Source organism: Pistacia vera, unplaced genomic scaffold (genome assembly GCF_008641045.1).
Source record: "Pistacia vera cultivar Batoury unplaced genomic scaffold, PisVer_v2 Contig658, whole genome shotgun sequence".
Lineage (NCBI taxonomy): Eukaryota > Viridiplantae > Streptophyta > Magnoliopsida > Sapindales > Anacardiaceae > Pistacia > Pistacia vera.
In genome coordinates this window covers 162,643-171,814 of record NW_022196510.1, presented here as the reverse complement: position 1 = coordinate 171,814, position 9,172 = coordinate 162,643, and the positions used below count along the sequence as shown (strand labels likewise).

The window sequence follows — 9,172 nt, the reverse complement described above, 5'->3', positions numbered from 1 at the left end:
AAAACTTGTTATCTTGAAAATCATCGAAACGACTTCCAGGTAAGCTATAAATATCGTAGGAGACCCTAAGTTGGCTCCAAAGAGATTAATAAAATAAGTAAGTATGCGTTTGGTTTATTATTTTGGATAGAATTTTGGGGATAGTATTGGATAATTGAATATGGGAGTATTACGAGGTAAAATTTAAAAATTTATAGAAAAACCCCCTAAGTTTGCTAATTTCATAAATACCCCAACATGTAAATTGACAAAAATACCCCCACCACCTACAGTGCCAGATTCTGGCCACCACAGCCGGAATCTGGCCGGAAAATCGAGTTACGACACAGACCGGTCGGATCTGTGTCGTAACAAGTCGTTATGGCATTTTCCGGCCAGATCCACCATAGATCTGGCCGGAAAAGGCCAGATCTACGACCTGCCGTGGCCGTCGACAACCGAAAAAGGCCAAAGCGACGGCCAAAGATATGGCCGTCGTTTTCGGTCAACGATGGCCAAGATTTGGCCGTCGTTGACCTCAACGACGGCCATTTCTTTGGCTGTCGTTCACGGCTAGATCTGGCCTTTTTCGGCCAAATCCGTGGTGGATCTAGCCGGAAAAGGCCAGATCGGTGAACTTCCGGACATTTATGGTCGGCAGGTTGGCCGTTGTATAGATTTCGGCTACCACCGACTGTGGTTGCCGGAATCTGGCGAGTATGGGTTGCAGGGGTGTTTTTGATAATTTTTAAACTTTTTTTTAGGGTGTATTTGATGAAATTAATAACCTTATAGGGTCTAAAAGTAATTAAAAAAATATGGTAATATTCTTGGAATAACGTGCCAAACATTATTTGGAGAATAGGACCCAGAATCTGAATAAAAATAGTAAGCCAAACATAGTGTAAATTTTTTTAACCGGCAAACCAACCCTTTGGAGTTGTAGACTGTAGTGCTATAATTTAAATAATTCACAATATATTGAATAATATTGGTTGTTTAGTGGTCATTAAGGCTTGAGCTTTTGAGCTTAGGTGGCCATGACTCATTGACCCTTGTTGAGTTGTCCTTTGAACCTTATGGGCTCTAAATTTGGGCCATTAAGCAGTAATCATTTCTCGACAGTAGGCATACCCAAAGGTGGAGTATTAGCCCCTCAACTTCATGGACGAAGCTGGCTAGTGGCAAATAAAATTTCTATGGCTCCGTTTGGTTCACAATTTTGTGTTTTTGGGAAAATTTTTTTGAAAAAAATTAAAAAAAAGTTGAATTGGGCGGGTATTACATGTAGGATTTACAATTTTAAAATACCCCCTATGTTGTTTCTCTTACAAAACCCCCCTTAAATAAACACTTAAAGTTAACAAAAACACCCCCAATCCCCCCTCAAATACGGACAGTCGGCCACCACCCGCCGGAGGGTGGCCGGATCGCCGTAACAAAAACATTAATATTTAGGGGTATTTAATTGATTAACAAATTTAGGGGGTTTAAAAAATGTTGAATAAAGTTTGAATAATATTGTGAGTTTTTTGGTATTTTACTGTTTAACTTTTTTGGGAATGCTAAAAGTAGTATTCCCAAAATCCAACCAAACGAAGCCATATAACTCACTATATTTTCTAAAATGTGAAAAAATATTGGATAGCAAATTGTGGCTGTAGTTTAGTGGTTAGAATTCTACTTGTGGTGGCCGTAGAGACCTGGGCTCGAATCCCACAGCCACACCGTTTTTCTTTTCCTTTTTAAATTTTAAAACAATTGGAAAGTTTGACGTTGCGAAAGGTGATTGGTGGGGCACAAAACCTTCTTTTCACAAATGGGTTTATCTCATTTTAGCATATCTCTTTAATCTTTATTGGAGAATTAGGCCCTACCTTAATGCAAAGTTTTGTCTGTTCCTTCTAATCTATACAACTTTTATTTTATTCATTGCTTTGTCTCTACTTAAACCATTTTTAATATATTGTAAAAATCCCCGAAATGATACTTCTGTCTTTAAATAAGATATTTGACCATTTAACTCACTTTATATTACCATTCAACTTATTATATACAGTTAGGTAGACTCAATAATTAACACTATATGTGTCAAACTTCTTGCTAAATTGCCATATGAACCTAACCTTTTTTTGCCTTTTTTTTTTTTTTTATTAATTCAATATCAAATTGCTTGATTGTCTAAGATGTTGAAAGCTACAACTTGTTATGATCTTTTTGGCTATTAAATTAGGCTTTTATAATTTTTCAATCATTAGATGCTTTAAAAGTGATTCAATTAATTCAGATGTTACAAGTGAGATGACCTCGGATCAAAAGTTGGTATGACTATTACGATGTTCATACCGCTTTCTTCAACACAAATATTGTCAAATTTTTATGTTTCTCATAAAACAAATATTATAGTTCAGAAATTGCTTGATTGTCTTATCTCTGTTTGAGTCTATTGATCGATCAATGATATTTCTCCTAATATCATGTTTTTTGTAACCAAAGATTTGGTTGATTGAATTTTTTATTGGATTTTGCCCAATTAAAAAAAAAAAAAATTCAATCTAAAATTTGAAGCTTCATTTAAAAATTTCTCAAAATTAGAACACTAATATGGGCGGGATCGTGATAGACGTAAATAAGGATGCCTAATATTCTTCAAAATTAATTCGGTGGAGTCCACTCATTGAAAAAAAAAACAACTATATTACAAGTATGAAAGAAGAATTTTGGATTTGTTAAAATAAATGAAATAATTGATGGGCCACGAATCCCACTAACCGTGACACTTCTGTCCGTCTTTCTTATCTCCACAACCACCGTGTCATGCGTATACGTATCTCTTCCTAATTCTTCCCCATATCCATGACATGGGATTCTATGCCCTACACCCACCCCCGCTACCTACACTTTAAAAGGGTTATTATCCCTTACCTCGCCTGACTTTTTGCGTTTTCCTCCTCTGAATTAGAAAATTCTCCTCAAACTCTCCATATAATGTATTACAAAAAAAAAACCCTTGGATATTGAATTTGTTTTCAACCCCTTGTCAATAAGACCTTGTTGCTTGCAACTCCAAAGCCAATTAAATATCTTATTTAATCCTAATTTCACTAAAATAAAAAAATAAAAAAATCAATGAATACAATTTACTTCTATTTTTACAAAAAATATAATAAAATTATATTATTTATGTGCTTCCCTCTCCCTTGTGTGGTCGGATGATAAACCTTTTAGTTATTGGAGTTAGTTATATCCAAAGTCTTGTATTTGAATCGCAAGAGAAACAATTACTGAGTTTACCCAAAAAAAAAATATATATATCTAATACTTAAGGGTTTCATAAGACTTTTTCCTTAATGGATTTGTTATCAAATGGTGGAGTTTGAGAGAATTATTGAAATCTGATGGGAGGTAAGAATGTCTTTAAACTTGTGGGGTGCACTTAAAAACGCAAACCTAAGGAAGTTAGGGATGATATTAATAACTTTAAAAGAATTTTGTACAAAGTGATGTATATTGTCACACCATAGTTTGTGAAAAAAAGAGAAATTGATGTGAAACTAGTGATGTGCGCTGCCTATCACTTTTAAATCTAACATTACCCATTTGAAAATATAATCAACTCTTTAAAGATGATCTATATAATTAAAAATAATTACTTGTAGGATTTCGTGCTGCTCAACTGCAGCATAACATCGCCAAAAAGGATAGAAGCTCTAATAGGTCCTTTCAAAAGCGGGACCCGTCGAAAAGATCTATGCCCAGATCATTCTCTCCTTCGATTCCTATTTCCCACTCAGCATCCTCAAATACCTCCCCTTTAATCTGAAATTGATACCTACTGCTCGCCTCCGATACATCTTCACCGTCCATTTCCCCCATCTCCCACAACTAAACCACACCTTCGCACAAACTATCAGGTGCTCTCACCTACAGCCAACCAATTCCGCCACGTCACAACAAATCCTTCTATCTATTTATTGACTTATTAATTTCCGCCTTCACGTTAATTCTGTCATCATTCGCCTAAAGTGAGCCTCCGAATACTGTTACACCAGGCACAACTGAATCGATTTTCAAATTCCCTAAACGTCGTTGTATTCGCTCCGAGTTTTCATTTCAGTTAAGGTTTCCAGTTTTCTTCGTTTTTTTTTCGGTGGCCGGAAAATGGTGGACCCTGTGGGATACGAACGAGGAGGAGTTGTTGCTGTTGTCCGAGCACGGCAATGTTGATCGGTCCTGGCGGTTGAACTTCGATGGCTTTCAGTTATGTCTGAACACGCGGAGAAGAAGCCGCCTCGTGGCCTCCATGACTGCCTCGGAGTTTTTAGGTGGTTGTTACTTAATATTTTTGATAATTTTGTTATTTACTAAAATCAAATAAGCTTGCAATGGAGATATTCTATATGATTTTGTTCGTACTGTTCAATATGGATCTTTTATTGTTTTTTACTTTTTTTTTTTTTTAATTGCGTATATTTTTATTGTTATTATTATATCTTTATTAGTGAGGATTTATTCGATTCTGAAATTCGATGTTATATCATTTTTTTATTTTTTATTATTTTTAATGTACAATTCGAGTGATGGGTAAAAAACGAAAAAAATTTGACAAAAGGATTTAAATTTTAGCTTTTAAGAGCTGACCAGAGAACAAAGTAGTTAAAGCTTGGGCTAAAACTTGAGAAGGTATTTGTTTATGCCGTTGCTTTGAATTTGAGGTTTCATGGCGAAATTTTCTATTTGAATTTTTTGAATCTTAGTCTAACACTTGAGTGGCTTTGTTTTTCGGCTTCTGATCTTGTTAAGAGGTAGAGTTTTGTAATTTTGACACTATCTGGTCTGTGGGTGTAAATTTTATAACTTTAGAGTTAAGTCTATCATTATGGTCCAAGAAATTAGAGGATTTAAGTGGTCTCGTTTTTAGCTTTTATTTTTGTGTCTGAAATTATTATTGGGTGTTGATTCTATCATGGTGGTCCAAGAAATTAGAGGATTTATGTGGTCCTGTTTTTAGCTTTTCGTTTTTGTGTACAAATTTATTGGAACCTTAAATCATTACTAAATGATGGACAGTATGCTGAATAAAGAGGGGTAGTGTCTCTTGAGTTGTTTATTAACCAGTTGCATTGTATGTATTTTTTTTTTTGTTCTCAAAACTTCCCATTCTTGCTTGTACCTTCTATATGAACATGAGTTATGATGAAGTTGAAACTAACCGGTGAAAAAGGAAAAACAATCTTTGGTTTGATTGGAGCCTTTGCGTAAACTATTATTTTTAGTTTTTGCATCTTAAGTATGCATGGTTCGACAAATATGAATTAATCCCTTTTCAGTTACTTTTCAAATATTATTTGTACTATCTCATCTCTATTTATTCATTTATCATTAACTTTTTTATGATTGATTCAGGTCCAGAAGATAACGTGGCTGAGTCTATCACCACAGGTAGAATGCTAGAGGGATTTAACGAAATGGATGCATTAGCGGAACGTGGTTTTGTTCCTGGAATGTCAAAGGTTAGTAGTGTCATTACACCCTCTTTTCTCCATTAGAATGTTGTGTACCTGATTGTCTGTACTGAAATCTGAAATGGTTATCATGTTGCAGGAAGAGCGAGAAAACTGTGCTAGAAGCGAGACTTTGGCTATTGAATATCAAACTTGCTAACATGGTTCTTTTTGCTGCTAAAGTTTATGCATCTGTCAGAAGTGGTTCTTGGCCATCATTGCATCCACATTAGACTCTCTCTTCTGGACCTTCTGTCTGGCTTCATCTTATGGTTTACTGCATTCTCCATGCAAACACCAAATCCATACCAGTACCCTATTGGAAAAAAAGGATGCAGCCTGGTTAGTCTTTTTGGAATTATATAACGGTGATCATATTCTAAGATTTAAATTCTATATGACTAATTTAGTCACGTGCAAGTTGATAAAAAATGAACTCTCTAATTTCTAGCATATTTTAGTCGTTTTCCTTGTGCGTATCATGATTTTGTTGTCTAGTGAAGCCATCCGCTGGACTTAAAATGCCCTTTGTAGTGATAGCACAGCTAACTAATCTTCAAGTTCTTGCCTCAACACGGTCAGTTTTTTACTATTTTTGCAGTCATATATATGTTTCTAGACATGGTAGAGTGTAGTGCCCCTAATTTTGCGTAAATCTTACGAGTATGATCTATGGACATTTTTGTATTCTGAAGGAAGTATTTGGAAATAACTCCTTGAAAATGCATGCCATAAGAGAAATAAAAATGAGCAAAATACACTGAAAATAAAAACTGGACAAGGAAATGAGTAGCCCTTAATCTGCATATGATCTTAGTCTCAATTCATGAACTTTGGATGTAAAAAGTTATTTGTTTACATTGGAAAGAGTGGGAAAGGCTTGTAGTTTTAGTCTTTAGCAGATTGTGAATCTGAATGTGTAATATTTTTTATGAATGAATGAATGGTGTCTAATTGCTCCCTGTATAAAGCATTGAAATTTTGATATTATTATGAATGTTTGGAGTTTCGTTGAAAGACTTAATTCATAAGTTATAAATATGGCAGGGAATTCTTGTGTTTGCCTCAGTCATGGCAACGCTTGGACTGCAGATTATCTTGGAGTCAGTGCGCACTATGGTATCTGATGTAAGTGTTGAAGTTTGGTGAAGTTCCATCCTTCATTGTTGAATGAGACTTTTGTTTATTTTGAGAGTAGGACCAATGGGCTGTACTTGAAAGGCAATATTTCCCACATTTTCTATGACACTTTTTTCAGGATGATGATTTCAACCTTAGCAAGAGCAAGAGAGATGGGTTGTGGGCATAATGCTCTCAGTGACCCTAGTAAAACTTCTTCTGGTTGTTTATTGTCGTGCTTTTACCAATGAAATCGTCAAAGCTTATGCCCAGGATCACTTTTTTGATGTTTATCACCAACATCATTGGCCCGTTGCTGTGCTCCTTGCTAAATACATTGACCACTGGATGGATCCTGTTGGAGCTATCATTGTGATGGGAGTTTCTTTCACCATTTCATCCTTTTCTTTTTTTATGGTGTGAAATTGTGCTTGCGTACATAGAAGGAACTGATCTGTTGTTAGTTATGCTAACTTGTCATTGCTTTTGGTTCTTCAATTATATGGCTCTACTATACAAATTCAATCATAGGATTGTATATAAGTGTCAAAATGTACCCATCCATGCTTCAGCATTTCCGAGCATTGTCTTCTGGAAAGGAGGTTGATGTATTAAGCTAGTCACTTGGAACCACGGACCATTCTGGACCTTTCAAGTATGATGGTTACTTGAGGTCCAGGAAGGTCAATGGTAGAGCTTTTTAGTCTGAGCTAACATTATCAAGGTTACTGATAACTGATAAGTATGGGTTTGAATTCTTTTACACTTGTCACGTTATTATGTATATTACTTCACGTTTTTTCTTTGTTCACTAGTCTTTATGTGTACTGACATTTAACTTGCTGCAGCTGGCCTGTACACAATTCGCACCTGGTCAATGACGTGTTGGAAAATGTCAACTCCCTTGTTGGAAGATCAGCTGCTCCTGAATATCTACAAAGCTGACATACCTCTGCTGGAACCACCACAAGGCTGTAAGACACATCGACACAGTGCGAGCTTATACCTTCGGGTCCACTACTTTGTCGAGGTTGACATCGTTCTGCCATCAGACATGCCCTTGCAGAGAGCCCATGATATTGGGGAGTCCTTGCAGGAGACTCGAGCTACTGCCAGAGATTGAGCGTGCCTTTGTTCATCTTGATTACGAGTACTCGCACAAACCTGAGCACGCTCAAGCCCACTCATAGTACCTCAGAAACTGTGCTGTAATATCTGTTATCGTCTTGTTGGTGTGCCTTTTGTTCCCACCCTGGAGTTCAATCGTTAATTGTCCATGAAAGTTGAACCATTAGAAGCAAATTGTAGTGGCAAAGATTATATATAGATGATATATTTATTAGTTAGTGCCAAATATTTGGATCTGAAAATGACGGGGACTGGAGATGGAGACTACTCCTCTCTCGTGAATAGTTATTGGGCCTGGCCCTATGAGAAAAAGGTATATAGGGCGGATATTATTGTATTTAATTTGACCACCGAGCCTTTAGAAACGGTTCAAGCCGTTTTTGTTTGGTCTATTATGGTCGTACCTGTAAGGTCGTTGTCCAAAAAAAGGAAAAGTTAGATAATTGATCACTTTCAGCTACTACATTTGGACTTCCCCTTCTACCATTTATCTCATTCACTTTTCTTTTTTAAAGCTTTATCTACTCTCACTCTGAAGTCTGATCTTTCTTTATCTATTTATTTATTTTTTTGTCTTCTGATTTTAACTTAAAAGAGATTTAGGGATTATCATGAGATGTTGCAATTTTCTATATTTCTGACGCAGGAAACTAAAAACTAACTTCCTCTGGCTCTGCTTGTAGAAATGAGAATCTCCGGATATAGGTAAAGACAAACTAAGCTCTATATTTAATACTAATGTAATGAGTTTTAATAAAAATAGAAATAGTAAGGTTAGGTGAAGTAACAGATGTGGCTCTTGGGCATGTGCATTAGTCAAAGGACCTACCATTTACGTTAAAAAACCATAATCGTGTTGCCGTGTGTCTCTAATCATTACCCACTCTCCTATCTTCATGTCCACATTCATTCTCATGTATCTGTTGATTTATTGGCTCATTATTCCTTTATACACAATTCAACACCCACTACGAAATTTCTTAAACTAGTCCTGCAACTGTTCCTTGAAATGGTAAATTTCATGAGTTAATTATTATATTAATTTTTACTTACGTAATTGACAGTGTAAATTTCATGAGTTGATATATTATTATTATTTTTACCTCATTTATGTGGAATGTACATTGGTGAGAATATGTTATTAAAATAAACTGTGCTCACAGCCACATGTTTACTATAATGAATATAATCCCCACATGATGCAAATTTAAAAATATCTGGACCGACACTTTTTCCTAATCAATATGCTAATTGAAATTCTTAAATCTCAACACACGTCAATTCCCAATTCACAATAATTCCAAAACTCCCTTTCGACTACAACTCACAGCCACGTTTGACGTTTCTGTTTTTTTATTCCTTTAAAAGCTTTTAAATATGAGAATCAATAAGGCTTGTTAAAATATCAACGTGGTAATTACAGCGTTAGCCTTACATAAGTT

The 9,172-nt window shown here is 35.6% G+C and overlaps 1 pseudogene; it reads left to right on the top strand.

Moving 5' to 3' along the window:
* The first annotated feature begins 4,140 nt into the window (after positions 1 to 4,140).
* LOC116112240 lies at positions 4,141 to 7,798 on the top strand (annotated as a pseudogene).
* The last annotated feature ends 1,374 nt before the right edge of the window (positions 7,799 to 9,172 follow it).